Raw genomic sequence first — 17,693 nt, 5'->3', positions numbered from 1 at the left:
GGTCAGATTACAATTGTACATCAGATATAATCTGCATATAGTGCCAATTTGACTACAAAACCTAGGGCACAAAACTGAATTATGGTGGTGTCTTACCTGATCCATAGGGGAAAGATATTCCACATACAAATCAAGTAATAGTGGTGAAAGGGGACGGCCTTGCCTAGTACCCCTCGCAATAGAAAAATTATCAGCCAGAGCATCATTCACGAAGACCCTGTTGGCTGGTGCATCATATAAATTCTGTAATGTCCTAATCATTGTTTGGTTGAACCCAGAACATTCGAGAACTTCCAAGAGATACGCCCAATGGACCCTGTCAAAAACCTTAGGGGCATACAGTACAGCAGCTGAGTTCTGAGCCCCCACTAAATTTTTAGCCCCAGTCAGAAGGTCAGTCAGTTCGTTTGACTGTTTTTCTGGGATGAAGCCCCTCTGATCGGAATGCACAATGGTTCTAACTAAGTCCACCACTCTGCTAGCAAATATGCCTGCGAAGATTTTATAGTCGGTATTTAATAGCAATATTAGTCTGTAGGAACCAACTCTAATTGGGTCTTTCACTAGCTTAAACACCATTGCAAAAGTGGTTTCCGACCAAGAACACTGTGCCTAATACCCCTTCAGATTGTATTAAACAGCGTCTTCAACACTTGTATCAATGTATCTAACATCACGTTAAAGAGTTCGGCCAGAAGCCAATGGGGCCCAGATGTTTTTTTAACCTCCTTTAGCTTCATTATCTGTCTGTATTTCCTCCTCAGTGATCTGAGAACCCATACTTTGGCTTGCGCCTTTGTTAACAATGGGAGGTTTCTATCAAGTAGCCATTTTTTAATGTCATCTTTGTATGGATAGATGTTTTCTTTATACAGGGATTAAATATATTTCAGGTCCTCCATCTCTACCTCCTTATTAGTGTTTAAGACGTTTCCTATATCAGAGTTAACTAGCATGGGTTTGACTTTCCTGATTCCATCCATCTTGGTCTTTCAAGCTAAAAGGGAACTACTGTGTTTCCCACACTCAAAATGCTGCATCTTACTGGCTCTATATCCAGTGGCGACCCGCACAGGTAAGCACTGTGGGGCGGGTATGGTGTAGGGTGGAAGTGACAAATGACAGACTAGTGAAAATAAAATAAATAAATAAATAAACACATGGTGCTCGCTGCAGTGCTGACTCGGTTATGCAGCGAGCGCAAGGTAAGTGGGTTTATTTATTCATTTATTTCTATTTCCTCTATTCCGTCGTTTGTCATTTACACCTCCCTACCCCCAACACACTTAACTGGAAGGTGCAATTTTTAGCTTACTGAGGAGTGGTTTGACAGCAGAGCGGGAAGATGGCAACTGCCTCTACCAGAACTCTATGTGCAGAACATGTTAGTGGACTGACGCAGGTCGGGGGAACTCGGAGATCCGGAGTAGTGCATGTGTGGTTTAATGAAGATATTCCCACATCCTCATCCCTATGAGAGTTATTTTCAGCAGTATTGGTGCTTTGTAAGACATTATATTTTGAACTCACCTCTGCAGCAGCCTCACTGGATAATGCCTGAGGCTATTTTTCCCTTGGACCTCAACTAGCACGTAGTATTCACTTCCCTGCAGCACAATCACACTGTGGCAGCCAGTATCGGCTTCCGGGTGAGTGTGGGAAGGTTCAGCATGGCGAGGACTGGATCCTGATGCAGGAGCTTTTTGGCAATCAAACTACGGGTTTACCTCCTGGTTTGATGGTTTCTGGAGGAGAACAACCATCTCACATGTCAGATAAGCAACTGCTAGCACAAGCTCTGCAGGCCTTAGGGTATTTACTGGTTTACCTCCTGGTTTGATGGTTTCTGGAGGAGAAGAACCATCTCAAATGCCGGATAAGCAACTGCCACCACAAGCTCTGCAGGCATTAAGGTATTTACTGTTTTACCTCCTGGTTTGATAGTTTCTGGAGGAGAACAACCATGTCGTATGTCGGATAAGCAACTGCAACCACAAGCTCTGAAAGCCTTAGGGTATTTACTGGTGCACTGGATAAAGTGGTAGAGCCAGGCGAAGCAAAGAAGGGTAGTAGTTGCATATATCTAGGTCACCAGAATTGATCAGTACCTCAGGAGCAGGTTACCCCGGCAAACTCTCCAATTAATCCTCCGCCTCTGCTGATAAGTCTGTGATTCCAACCTGGGGGAGGGTCAGAAATAGGTACTCGCTGCATTCCAGTTTGGACAGGAGGCAGTTTTAGGAGAATTCTCCTGTAAAGCACACACCACTTAACAGGATTGTTTCAGTGAAAACACTATCACTTAATCCTGAGAAGCTGTATCGTAGTTTGCATGAAAGAAAGCTGTTGGGGCAGTTAGAAAGTCAGTTGCAACACGCAACTCTTTTTATAGAATAATGGAGCCACCTGAAAACAAAAAAACAGCCCACGGACCACTGCCAGCCCTTAAATAATGAAAAGAAAACTATACACTTTTTTCTTTTAAACGCATCCCGTTTTCCTTTAAGAAAAATGGGCTGCACTTAAGAAAAACAAATCTCTATTTAAAAAGCAAATACAGCCATGCTGGTCTGCTGTTTCCAGCAGGTCACCATCTCTGTGATTGTAGCCCATTCCCAATGGGTCACAAATTGCATCCTACCTCATCAATATTGATGAGGCAGGTCATTTGTGACCGATTTGGGAATTACTAAATATGTCTGAGACACATTAGTACATTCCATTTTGCGAGTAGCAAATTGCGAGTCACAGAAAATTGTAATTTGCAACCTGCAAAACATAAAAGTCATACATCTGGCCCCAAGCTCCTAGAGTACAATACTGATGATATGTGGAGGTTGTTAGTGTCAATCTGACAGATTGGCAGTATACAGTTGTCCAGTGCAGTGTACTACGGTCCCAACTGCAATTATCCTGTATATCTGGATGTTTTAGAATAGCATCTGCTACAGGCCTCTACAAGTAGACTAGTGGGAGGGGATTTTAACATTGTTCTAAACAAAGAGCTGGATAGAACATCAAAAAACAAGTATATAAATTCCCCCAAAATTTGTAGTAAGTTGAGGGAGGTGATGAAAGATCTGAACCTAGTAGATATTTGGGGTAGGAAGTCTGGAACATCTAAAGGGTTTACTTTTTATAGCAAAAGATGTGGACATCATTCTCGAATTGTTTATTTCCTTTTAGATCAAGCTATAAAGGTTGCCTATTACCTTTGTAATAACAGATCAGAACTATGGCATCTAGCATTGCATTTCCAAGTGAGCAATTCTGGCTTCTTGCCTTTATCATTTGCTTGTCTCCATAACTAACTCAGCTCTAGTGTATTGATAGGTAGCTTTTCCACAAGACAACCAATTGGTACACATTACTTACATTACAAATGTGTACAACATTACAGTTGTCAAAACTATAGAAAATCCATCCTTAAAGGGCCCTATAAGGATTCTTTCAATGCACATCTTCTAGGCCCATGATTTGTTTGAGTAGGTCAGAACACCAAGACCCTTGCTCACTACAGTGATCTTTGAGATTCCATGTAACAAAATACCTGCCTAAAGACGTTGATCACAGTATAATAACAATACATTGTTACAAGCCAATTGGCTATTAACTTTAGGAAATGATTTACAGGTTAAGGATCTGATTACGAGTTTGGTGGTCCGACGGCCTGAATGCCGCGGCCTCTTGAAGACCGCAGTGCCGGTGGTCAGTAGTATGAGTTAACCACAGTGCCCACCGTGTGGCTGAGGCATGCACACATATGCGTTTTACATGTGGAAAGATACTACCTACTCATTGCCGGACAGTGGTCCATATGTGGGCAGTGCAGGTGATATGTCTATGATACAAAAAGGACTTCCCTGTAGATCACCACAAACAGGGTCGTATTCCTTGGGGGAAGATGCTGCTGTGAAGGGGGACCTGGGAAAAAAGGTATCCATGTCCCTGCTTGAAAGAACAGAAAAGGGGTGAGTATGCACCCTAAATCCTTTGTTTCCATTGACCTGAAGACAGTGGCCCAACCGCCACACTCAGCTCATCGGGAAGCCAATTTGTAATATGAACGGAAGTGAGACTCCTCAATACCGTGGTATGGCAGCTGCATTTTCCCAGATCCCAATTATGGCAGTCGGCAGGGAGTCGCGGTGTCGGCGGTTTGGCCATGGTCTTTACAAAGGCAAACTGACAATCTCATAATACGGCAGTCGGACTGCAACAGTGGGTACGGTGGTTCACAGACTGCCTAACTTGTAATAAGAAACAATGGTTCTGTCGGGTAAAAGATTTCTTCAAGTTTTAGTATATTAACTCATACACTTCTTAAACTGCAGTATTAACTTGCTTTCTATATACCAAACCCAAAAATGCAAATCCAGAACAACCAATAGGGTATAAGTAGATTATTTTATGAATTCAATATCATTCATAGTTACCCTGTATTCAATACATACATTTGAAAGTTCTACAAAAACGGCCCATCAGAATAAGGTGATAGTGATATATTGGCGCAGTGATTTAACGTGCAGTGATGTGATAGAAAAAGTGACTTATGTACAAGTGAAGGGACGGTTGGGGTTAAAAATGTTGGCCAAAACAGTATTTAATTGGAGATATTCCTTTATGCCACTACAGTTGGCAATTGCTATGGAATACTCTGTGTTGGTCCAAGGACTTCTTTGTCGACGTTTCGACCCTAGTGACGCCTGATTCGTGGGTCTGACCCACGAATCAGGCGTCACTAGGGTCGAAACGTCGACAAAGTAGTCCTTGGACCAACACAGAGTATTCCATAGCAATTGCCAACTGTAGTGGCATAAAGGAATATCTCCAATTGAATACTGTTTTGGCCAACATTTGTAACCCCGACCGTCCCTTCACTTGTACATTTTTCTATCACATCACTGCACGTTAAATCACTGCGCCAATATATCACTATCACCTTATTCTGATGCGCCGTTTTTGTAGAACTTTCAAATGTATGTATTGAATACAGGGTAACTATGAATGATATTGAATTCATAAAATAATCTACTTATACCCTATTGGTTGTTCTGGATTTGAATTTTTGGGTTTGATATATTGAAAGCAAGTTAATACTGCAGTTTAAGAAGTGTATGAATTAATATACTAAAACTTGAAGAAATCTTTTACCCGACAGAACCATTGTTTATATTGCATATACTGCCCAGGTTCTGAGGGATACTGGGTTACCCCATAGTAACTTACTAACTTGTAATAAGATCCTTAGCAAGTCAGGCCTAGTGGCTGTCTTAAACCATATTAAATCTAATATAACTTTTACAAGTGAACCAATAAGGTGTGGAGGTTTTACCAGTGTTCTTATACCATAACATACACAGGCCGGTGCAAATGAACATAAGCTACGTTTTTATTCAACGTTTTAACTTTTCAAAATTACTTTGCATTTCATCATGCAACAATCTCTGACCTGACAGCGGTGTCCCTCTATGATAAAGTATAATGAACATTTAAAAAAGTTTACTAAACTTGAAAAAAATTGCCCAAATATTTTTTGATAATTATTAATGTAAATCAATTGTCTCTATTTTAAAAGTGGCACTAATTGAAAATATGCTTCAGCACTGTTAATGTAATTCTGAATTGAATCGTTCCTTAATGAATATAAATATTTCAATTAATAATTATTAAAAGTGATATACAGAGTTTATATAAAGTAATATATTTGTATTTACTTAACCTAATTGCTATATTAATGCTTATATGCAAAATGGTTATTATATTGTTTTATAGATACATTAAAATATGTACTATTTTGTAAATAATGTTTATATTTTTAACTATTTTGATCTAAAGTCATCAGTATTTCCTATGAGGTTTCATTTTAACTCGCTAACACCAATATTTTCTATGACAGGGTTTTGCAACACCAGTAGTTGGCCATGCATTGTGCTAGACATACTAGACTGAAAGATTTTTTTTTATCCACATGTGGTCTGGAGAAAGTTGTGTTGTGAAGCCAAATCTTAAAACTCTCCACTAAGTAAGAGGTTCACAACACAGGGTGTCACAGAACACCCTGTCCAAAGGATGTTAATTACATGTTACAATTTATAACACTCAGTGATTGGCAACATACGCAGTGGGGAAGACAATCCTTGTGTTTGCAAATCCAGATGTGAAAAAGCAACCTGTCTCACCTAAAGAAATTTGCACTGCTTTTAAAAATGTTTCCAGTTTGGGAGGGCATTAGGGTGGGCAGGGTGATCCACTGGAACACTCCAGCAGTGTGAACATCTGGACCAATGCTTAATGGGAAGCTGTCCAATGAGGACATATCCCTCCTTGTGAATATTTTGTTACCTCTGCTGACGAATCTGTAATTTTTCACTGGTTGCAGTCCCAGACAATTGACACATCTCATTGTTATTCGCATTGTGTAGCCTCTTTCTTTCTCCCCTACTAATTGCAGTTCGAAACGAGTTGAAAATCCAGTTTTGTGACTTGGAAAGACATTTCCAAAACGCCAATTTATTTTGATCAATTACACATGTCATTTTGCTGTTACAACCCCTTGTGTGTTTGTGAATTGTACTGAGACAGCAACATCCTTTAGTACATCTAGACCCAGGTTCCTTATTGTCACCTCGGAAAAGGTGATTATCAGTGGTGGTAGTAAGTAAGGTAACCTATGCCAAGTGTATTAGTAATAACCACACAATAAATAAAGTAATACCTGTAGGATACTTCGGGATAAGAGAAAAGGCACAGTTACCATGAATTTCAGAAGATTTTTTAATGAAACACTTTCAGTCATCAAGAATTTGATAATATCATTTTTTAATGTATGAAAATCCAGACTTCTTTATTTTCTATAACATTATTGTATAAATATATTTTGTAAAAACATGATATAAACCCATCATTCTTTTCTTTAAAATGACAGAAATGCCAACATGGCAGCCTGTCAACAACTTATGAAATATTTAAGAAAGAACTGTGTATTTTAAGATAAATGTTAATTACACTGCAATGACATTTCTATCATTTTAATTATTTTGACATTACCGTGAATGAAGGATTTATGTGACTGGTGACATTTACCTAGGGCATCATTTTATCAGTATCTAATCTTTACAGAAATAGACAACCACAAGAACAGAAAGTATGTTTCTGCATAACTAAAGAAAGAATATCAGTCTCTTGTTTCTAAATGTTAACATTTGATATATCTAGAGCAATCTTACATGTTCTCGGAAATATTTGAATAGAAAATAATTGACAACTGCAGGACATAATGCCCACCAACCTAGAAAGTAAGGGATTCAATAGTTAAACGCTGCTCCTTCCTGTTCCCAATGCATCCCTTTGATATCAAACAAGCTGAAGGTGACAAGGTTTTAGGCAGGATTATGCACAGCAAATCACCTCTAAATAGTACCAATGTTAAATCCTTTTGCTGCAGAGCCTTTGAAGGTTGGTTGCAGTCCCTGGAAGAGACATGCTCTGGAGCCCACTATTAGAACATGCAAACCGTGATTATGAGTACAGGAATTAGGGACTGATAAACAAAAAGACGGCTCTCAAAACATATTTGCAAATCAAACAAAACATTTGCAACCAGTCTTTAGTTTTCTGATGCATAGTATTTACTAATCTTTTGCATTGAGTCACTAGTGATCATATAATGTCCTGCTTAATAAATATTAATTAGGCAAGTTGCTACTTAATACCCACTCTAATGTGGCACAAACATCAAAATAGTTACCTGCATGCAACAGCAGACCACCATCCCTGCGTTTGCATTTTAAAATGGTAAGCCTTTTAGAGGCAACTTAACTTCTTGCAAATAATCACAACAGCAAAAAAGCCTTTCTGGGAACACATAGTGGGAGGGCAGGCAGTAATCTCATGGACAACTTTGTATTCCCTTTTGGAGGTGGTGGACATGATTTCCAAAGGGTGCAGATTCTCCTTTACAAATCTGTCACCACCTCTTTTGCGGAGTCAGCCATTTTAATGGTTGGCTACTGCAGCTGCAGTCACATACCAGTGATAAATACCATTAAAAATGCCAATTTCAGGGCTCTCCCTCTAAGACCTCTTCCTAATAGGGATTGGTAGTGGGCTGGAAACCTATTTCGTGACTCAGTATTACTTTTCACACTTCCAAATTGCTTTTATTAGATACAAAAATAATTTCCAATAACATATAATAGCAGTTTTGCAATAACAAATGGCTTTGGATATATGGGGTCTGATAACAATGTCCTGACGCCGATAAGGATTGAACTGCCCAAACATAAGTTGGAGGTTCAGACCGCACATTTTGGATACGACCGCCTTATGTAGAAAAGGCCCGCAGCACAAGCTGCCACTGAAAAAGGAGAAATTCCGCTGTATCACCATGCAGTGCCTGCCACACAGTACAGGTATGCTTAGGGGGTCAACATAGGTGCATGTAGTATGGTCTAATATAACTGTCAGGGTTTTGTTGTGACATCAGAAACCACGGGGCTAAAACATGAGTCCTGGAGACCAATATGGCCAAATAGCAAAATGTTTGGGATTGCCTGTCATGTGTTCGCATTACATGTTCATTCGTGGTTGATTGACTTAAAAAAATGTTTTTTACCAAGAAAATTGATATAAACAATAGTAAGTGATTGAATGGACTATACTCTTGAGGTGCTTGCAAAAAATATAACACAATATTTAATTATTTGGTGAATAAAATTGAATGTCAGAACTGTTCCCCTGGCAAAGTAAAACAACACATTATTTCTGTAGAATGGAGAATCTTTTTATTTTGGTTGCAGATCAGAATGGGCTCCAAATATAACTAGAATGTTTAAGTTTTGCTTATCTTTTATAGATGTGCACACTTGTATTGGTTGTGATTTTTGTTCATTCATTTAACAAAACCTGAATATCGTAATTCATATTAGTGCCTCTTGTTCAGCTTGAAGAAAACAGTGTCAACAATTTCTCTCTTCTATAGATAAAATGACAACTAAAGAGATTGTTTTCTCTAGAATGCCCCATTTTTAGCTCCAATTAAATATTGCTCTCTTTTTGTTACTAGCGACAAGCATCGATTAATATTATCTCTTCCTCTCACTCAATATCTCGATAGATAGATAGATAGATAGATAGATAGACAGATAGATAGATAGATAGATAGATACATTTTTGCTTCAACATGCAACACGTTGAGCATTTATCATCCAACGCTGAATCCCAACTTCTTGAAAGTGCTTTAATAGGGAGGGAGCCCACCCTAAATTGGTGATACAGCTTCCTATTGCAAGGTTTAGTGATGAGGTGCAAACACATTCAAATGTGACTGGTTGAATGAGCTTTTCTCCTATTGCATATTTCTGGACTAAACCCCAAAGCTGGCTTACAGACACAAAGCTCTCTGATTGGTTGGCCACAACTTCAATAGTATTCTTGCTTGCACATTTGTTTGCAACATATATCATAGCATTATGAACCTTTTAGTAATCTGCTCTGTTTTACCATGGGCTACAGCACCATGGCATCCAATTGTAATATAGTTTATTACTTACCTTCCGATAGTGTGTGATAATCGCAACACTTTCCAAAGATGACAAATTCTTGTCCATTTCAAAAGACCACCACAGATGTTGAAATTATTCAGTGTTTTATCGACAGCTATATTTTACTCCATGGATTATATTATTCAATGAGCTCTGACAAATGTACTCAGTGCTTAATGGTCAATATATAAGATTTTGGGACTTTCACAAGCTCTAAGTTCTTGTTTGCATCCTCAGTACAATAAGCAGACCGAGTGAACTAATCAAAGTCATGAATTGTATTTGTAATGTTAATGAGTTCATCATTGAATAATTGTTTTTCTTCTCTTCTATAGGCAGAGTTTTCTTATAACAACACCAATATTAGAGACACTGATATATTAAGATTTTTTTGCAAACAAGGTGTTCCACTAAGTGCTTTTTTATCTCCTCCTCATATGCTTCCTGTAATTTCTGTGGTGAAAGATTACTGAGTCTATTGAGGAAACATAGATAACTCAATTCAGAAATTTGTATAATTCCAAAATAAAGATGAAGGAGCATCCTCACAGATCAAGATAAAGTTCCACTTCATTTTGCCTTCAGAAGAAGGTTTGGTAGTCTGCTCAATTTATTCAAGTGTACACCTTGCCATAAAGTAATGTCAAATATTTCCTGATAACACATCATGTTAATCCTGCAACTTTCCCATTTAAATTACCTTGTACTTGAAAAATGTATTACGCTTTTCATTCCTCCCAACTGAAGTCATATATATATGAACACTTACGTTGATTGCTACTCAAACCTCCATGAATCAAGGTACAAGGACATCTTGAACACGAGGTTGAAGAGATTTCACATTTGAGCAAAGCGTTAATCAAAGAAATAGAACTTACTCAAGTTCATGCAGTGTTTAAGTCTTGGAACCTCTCCTGTTTACTCTGTCTCTCGGTCCACAGCATTTCAGAAGAATTCCATACAGGAAGTATTTGGCATAGAGTGTGTGTGGTGGCAGCATGGTGTGTCAAAGGCCGTACTTGGCTTCCTCTTTGTGGAAATGTGAGTTCCAGATCGAATGCTTCGTTTGACCATATAATACAAGATGAAAGTATCTCCTTTGGGAAGCACTGAGGCGGGAGTCAGTGGTGAGACAAGATGGCGTCAGTGTGAGCAGACTAGTCAGAAGTCGCTCCGTGAGCCCGGACTTGGTGTGCTCAGAGAAGGGGTGAAAATCTCTGAAATTCCGTCTGAAGAATGATCACTAAACTGCTAAACTGCTATTCGGGGCAGTCAAGGTGAAAGGAGAGGGGAAATCCTTCATGAGCGATAGGAGCATCTCGTAGCCTGCAGTCTGCGGCCTGGAGGTCTGAGTGGCTCTGAGCATCGCTTTAGCATCATCATTCTGCCGCGAACTGGAGGATTACTGCAGTGGATAGTAAAATTAACATAGCGGTAATTAGTTTCTGTGGCAGCGGCTGTCAGCTGCAGGTACTAGCGGTTACCATCGGCGGCGGCGACTATCAGCGGTGGCGGCTATCAGCTATCAGTGGTCACTAACCTGGGAAAACGCTGTAGCTGGAATTTGTGCCTGGAATCTGCGCCGGGAATCTGTGCCGGACTCGAAATCGGTGTCTGGCGCTCCCTGCCGCTCCCTCAAAAGTCTGTCAGATCCATCGGTTGCGCTCCGTGAGAAAAAGCAGGCGGCAGGCGGCTGGCAGGATAACGCGGTCTCGTGGCCTTCTGTTTCTGCTGGTCTCCCTGGCTCCCAGCCTCTGGCCTTCGGTGATGACGGCATTCTTGGCAGCTGTCCAGAGCGGCTTGCTAACGGCTTTGCGTAACCTGATGAACGATCGAAGCGCTGACAGAGGGTAAGAAGCCAACCGACAGGTATTGGGCGCTCGTTCACATCAGCAAAAAAAAAAAATGTCCTTTTTACACTAACGCTATTGCATATGACTGTTATTGACAGTGCTGACAATTGTTAGGTGCCGAATTATACCAGAATATTAGCAGAATACTATCAGAATACTATCAGAATACTCCAGATTACTACCTGAGTACTCTCAGAAATACTGCCTGAATACTGACTTTAAATACTGACTTTAAAAACAAAAAAACAAAAAAAGTGATAATAGGAGGTAGCGGTGGTACTGTTGAAAATGTTGAATCTGTTGAACTGCTGAACTGTTGTACTGCTGTACTAGGAATAAAAAAGGAAGGGGGGCCACGTTGGAGGGGGCTACATACGCACCAATAATTGCTGAGCAAGGGGCTGCAACAACGGTGACGATCCCTCAGAACCCTAAGATTCTTCAGATCCCTCAGAATCTCAACAGCGCCTACCTAGAGAGAGCTGGCAGCAGAGGAGAGGAGAGTGGGGACTGGGGACAAGGCAGTCTGGCTACCAATCTGGTTACCGATTCAACAATTACAAAAAGCAGAGAAGCCTACAATATCCTTAAAGCTCTCAAGGCTACTAAAAATCTTCGTACCGCCGGCATTGACGGCATTGACAGCACTACCTACACTACCTACGCTACCTACACTGCCTGCACTACAAATTTAAAATCGAGGGTCAAAGCTTTGCTCCCTGCAGCTAAGAAGGCGAAGCGGTGGGTTCTGAAAATACACGTTAGAGTAGGTATATATCTGCAGCTGGCTCATCCTCGGCCCGTAGAGAGTGACCCAAATAAAATGGCAACAGGAACGGGAGTAGAACCGGCTATGCCCGGTGTGACCAGAAAAATAGTTGATCACCTACACAATTGTCCAGCAGATATGGAACAGGATAAAGACCAGGATAAAGATCTAGGTCGGGTCCAAGAGAAATATCAAGGTCATCGGGATATTCGGGATGGACAAGAAACTACAGGGGATGCTATAGAGGAACAAACTATAAATAAACCCCCTAAGACAACAAAGGGACCTAATCGAAGGCCAGAAACAAGAGCAACTAAAGCCAAAGAGTGCAATCTGAGTGGGGAGAAGAGCGACAGGAGTAGTACTGAAAGAACGTCGGTCAAGGAACCTAACAAAACTAAAGGGAAAAAAACAGAACAGAAGGCGGAAAGAGAATCCGACAAGGCAAAGGAGAAAGGGAAAGCGAAAAGTAAACACCAGGAAAAGAACAAGGGGGATGAAGATGATGATGAGCTGGATAAAGACAGTGAGAACCTATTGGAAAGCAAGGAGATTGCAGACGATAAAGAACCTGAAGGCATCTGCTAAGGGTACTGGGCAGCAATCAGATTCCCAGCCGAGGATATCAAATATATTTAGCCCAATCCCTAAAGAAAATCAAGAGACAACAAGTAAAATAAGTAAAAAACAATATCACAACCTGCCGATTCCTGAAGACAATAGGAATCAGAATGAACATCAGAATGACCACCAGGAAGTACGAAGGCACAGCATGGGTTCTATTACTAATACAAACAGCGCTGCAAAAACTGCGGAAGTTGGCATTGAATTAATGAAAGAAAAAATGAACGAAAGGAGAGAATCCTCGCCCCCACCACTAAATCAAACCCCAAGGACCAAACGTCTCCCATCGGAAGCACAGACATCCTCCCCAAATGAGCTACCTTTAGAACCTGAAATATTAAGCGGAGATTCTGGCTCAGATATTTATGAGACTGGAGTATCTATCTCTAGTGCAACAAGCAGCTCAAATGAGGAGGAAGAGAAAGAAGAGAAAGAAGAGGAAGGAGAGGGTCCCGATGTTGGAGAGAGGAATACAATATACAAACTATCTACAACAATTTTGGAGGCTTCGAACATTACAGTAATGGGTGCGCCTCAGGCATTAACCCAAGATACTATCCTTAAAGGGGGTAAAAAAGAGGAACGGGGAAAAAGAAGAATAAGAAATAGAAGGCCCCGCCTTTCAACCGGCGAAGAAACCACAGATCCCGGAGGCAATACGGAGCATGATAAATATGGCAAACACAGGAGCGGCCGCGCAAGGGAATCAAGAGCACAACATTCACATAGCCAACATTGGCAAGAGCCACTGAAAAGTAGTCTATTGCCAAATGAAGAGGGTTGCGATGTGCAAAATATGAGGGAGCCCTCTTTATGTGAAGTTCTAAATTCAATTAAGCACTTTCATAGAGACGTTAAGAATGATAGTAACAGGAATCATGCTGCTATCCAGGAACTGCGAGGAGCCATTGAAAAAGTAGACCAAACATGTTCAGAAATTTCGAATAGAATGGCCTCTGTAGAGTCTCGCACTGAAAACTTAGAGACTGACTTCAGTAAACTCCAGAAGCAAGGGACAGAACACGGAGGAGTTATCAGGGATTTGATGCAAAAAGTCGAAGACTTAGAGAACAGAGGCAGGAGGAACAATCTTCGTTTCCTTGGTATTCCCGAAGGAGTTGAAGGAGATGACCCAAGGGGGTATATGATCAACCTGGTAAAGACAGCCTTTCCGGAGCTTGAAAGCTGGGATATGAACATTGAACTTCAACGGGCACATCGCTTCCCCCTGGCACTTCCAAAACGTAGTCAGAACACAGCACAGTATCCTAGAGCCATGCTGGTCAACATAGGTAATTTTAGGCTAAGAGAAGCCATTTATGATATCGCGAGGCCCACAAGGAAAAAGGAATTCAACGACTTTTCCTTCTTCGTGCGCCCAGATTTTGCCCATGCGACTGTAGAACGCCGTTGGAGGATGAGGCAGCTGATCACTCCTTTCGAACAAAAGGGAGCAAAGATATTCCTTCAAAACCCAGCAAGATTAAAAATAATCTATAAAGGCACAACTAAAACCTTTACCAGTGAAGTGCAAGCAGAATCCTACCTGAATGAAATCGGGGGGAATACTAATCAAAAAGCTGGCAAATAGCAGTAGTCCTGAAAGTTTTTTGGGAATGAATAAACAAAAAACAACAAATCAAACTCGGGACATAATTCATATATGAGAGCAAAATAAGTAGATATTGACCAGAATCTATGTTGTAAGGCAGAGGCTCTAATTATTTTTGTAAAGCAGAGGTTTCTATTTACGTACTATAGAAATGTAGGGAATACATATGTTTGATTCCGGGCCACGGGACACGTCTGACACGTACTGCCCTAACTGACAACCACACCTGGGAATGTTGTACCCAGGACGTCTCATTGGGGAGGGGGGAGGTGGGTGGGGGGAGAATAGAGAGTGTAGGCCACGGGGTGTGAGGAAGGGTGGGATAGCAGGGGTGGGAGGGGATCGGAGGGGAAAGGAAAAAATGTTGCACAAGGATATGGTGTTTTGTTATTGGCATTACAAGCTTGGATAGGGAAAAGAACACAAGATACACAGCAAAGCAAAGATAAAACCGACAAATATCAGCATATGGTCAAAAGTACTAAAGCTATATGGCATGTAGAATAGCCTCGATAAATGTCTGCGGGCTCAATGAGCAAAAAAAGAGGTTTAAGGTAGCAGCACTACTTAGAACACTGCATGTTGATTTGGTTTGTTTACAAGAGACCCATATAGAGGGCAGCAACGCACACCTGTTGGGCCAATTAGGGTTCGAAGTTATGGCAAAATCAAATCAAGGGACCAAAACTAGAGGGGTGGCTGTGCTGGGCAGGAGTAGGGACACAATTATAAGGAGGAAGAAAGAAGATCAATGGGGTAGGTGGGTGTTGACCGATATAGCCTTTAAGGGAGAGACATTCACCTTAGTTACAATATACGGATCTACAGAGGACGACCCAGATGTATTTCATTATCTGGATGGGGAATTAGCACAATGGCCTGAGCCAATTGTATGCTGTGGCGATTTCAATTTGCAAGACCCAACAAGTTCATTTTTGCATCTAGGCTCACAATATCGAGGCAGGAAAAGGAAGGTGTATAGTGCACTATCTGACATGGCAACCCACAACTCATTGGAAGATCCTTGGATAAAATGGCATTCAAACTTAGATGGTGGCACTTTCTTCTCATCACCTCACCAGGTGCTGGTCAGACTTGATTACTTTTTAATTTCAAATAGATTAATTGGCGAATCAAAAATTGAAAAACAACCCCGAATTATATCCGATCACAGCCCATTGGTATTGACAATAAAATTAGGGAACCTTAATAAAAAAGAGGTGGAATGGACTTTTGAAAGGTCGCTGCTGCAAGATAACGTATATAGGGAGTACATGACAAAATGGATCAAGGATTTCTGGGATATGAATAGAGGGACAGCACCCCCAGGGATAGTTTGGGATGCCTTTAAGGCTGCTGTTAGAGGGGAGACGTTAAGCTTTGTATTGTCCGCACAAAAAAAAGAGAAACAGAAGATAGAAGAAATACGGCTAAATCTATTAAAGGCTGAAGAAGAACTAGTAGTAGCTATTCAACAACAGGTCGCGATAGAACAAAACATACTTAAACTAATATCGCTGAGAGCAGATGCCCTGGAAGGAGTTGCCCAAAAAATGGCTGAGAAATATATGGCGAACAGGGAGATTGCACATGAGCTTAGTGAAAGGGTGGGACATATCTTGGCCGTGCGGACCAGGCAGAGAGTTGCAGCAGCAGATGTTAAAGAAATAGCTGATGCACAAGGAAATTTGGTAACAGAGTTAGGACAGGTAAGGGAGGTTTTTAAACAGTTTTACACAGATCTCTACTCCTCAGACATAACAGCAAGTACGGAAGAGGTAGAAACATATCTGAGCGAGGTGCCTCCCTCGGTACTCTCCATAATGGAAAAGGAGGAGTTAGATGCTGGACTCCGGGTAGAGGAACTATTTACTGCTCTTGGCAGTTTGCCCTCTGGGAAGGCAGCAGGGCCGGACCAGATCCCGGTGGAATTCTTTAAAATATTTCAAACAGCTATTATAGGGGACATGTTTAACATCATGGCAATAGCACAAAAGGGTGAATCCGCCCCTGAGTCTTGGGGGGCAGCCAATATAATCGTAATACCAAAAAAAGGTAAACCAATAACCGAACCAGGGTCATACCGCCCAATTACCCTGTTGAATGCTGACGTTAAGGTTTACTCAAAGATATTAGCTAAAAGATTAGCAGGGGTGGTTGAGGGTTTAGTCAGTCCTTCCCAGCATGGGTTCATCCCAGGTAAAGGAACCACACAGCATGTTAGGCAGGTTATTACCATGTTTGATGGAGCAGGTACCCTAGGAGACCCTATGGCAGCACTGTTTTTAGATGCAGAGAAGGCATTTGATAGGGTCTCCTGGGGATACCTATGGTCAGCCATGAGGCGGAATGGAATTGGGGAGGGCTTCATCAAGGCCATTCAGACCTTGTATATCAATCCAATGGCTAAGATTAGGGGTAATAGGGGATACTCGGCAGCAGTCAAGATATGTAGAGGGACTAGACAGGGTTGTCCGTCATCCCCCCTGTTGTTTGCGTTATACCTCGATCCCTATCTGCGCAGGTTGGAACAGAATCCACAGATTGTCCCGATGAATATAAACAGCTGTGGAATAAAAACTCTTGCATATGCGGATGACGTCGCTATTTTGACACCCAACCCCTCCACTGCCATTAGGGAAATTGAGGCAGAGGCGGAACGCTTCGGTCAAATCTCGGGATATAAATTGAACAATCCCAAGACACAGATTGTTGAAAATAGATATTCAGGGTGTAATGACGCTAGGGTAGTTGGTTCAGCCATGTACTTGGGGGTGGCTATATCAGCAAATCTGGATAGGGTGGTAGAGATAAACATGGCTCCTCTGATGACAAGAGTAAAAATAGATCTAACAAGGATGAATAACTTACACCTCTCACTGATGGGTTGCACTAACGTTAAGATGCTGATTCTCCCCAAATTTCTTTATTTTTTTAGATCGATTCCTTTATTCTTTGAGAATAGTTGGTTTAATACATTAGAAACATTATGCAACAGATTTATTTGGGCCCATGGAAAGACGCGTAGGGCATATAAATATATGACGCTCCCAAGAGAAAGGGGGGGGTGGGGTGCACCGGACTTCAGGTTATACTATACGGCAGCTGCCCTACAGTACATGCAAGGGTTAATAGGAGGAAATGGCCTGGATGAAAGAGTTAATAACCTGTCTACGAAAGTGTATGCTACGGTCCTAGGGACAGATGCGGGAAACTGCTTTTTAAACTGTATTGATTATGGCTACTTTAAAAGAACAAGGTTCAAGACGGTTTCAACTGCTGTTAAGATA

The sequence above is a fragment of the Lissotriton helveticus genome, chromosome 11 (assembly GCF_964261635.1).
Source record: "Lissotriton helveticus chromosome 11, aLisHel1.1, whole genome shotgun sequence".
Classification (NCBI taxonomy): domain Eukaryota; kingdom Metazoa; phylum Chordata; class Amphibia; order Caudata; family Salamandridae; genus Lissotriton; species Lissotriton helveticus.
The sequence above is the reverse complement of the archived record's forward strand: the minus strand, read 5'-3'. Positions refer to the sequence as shown.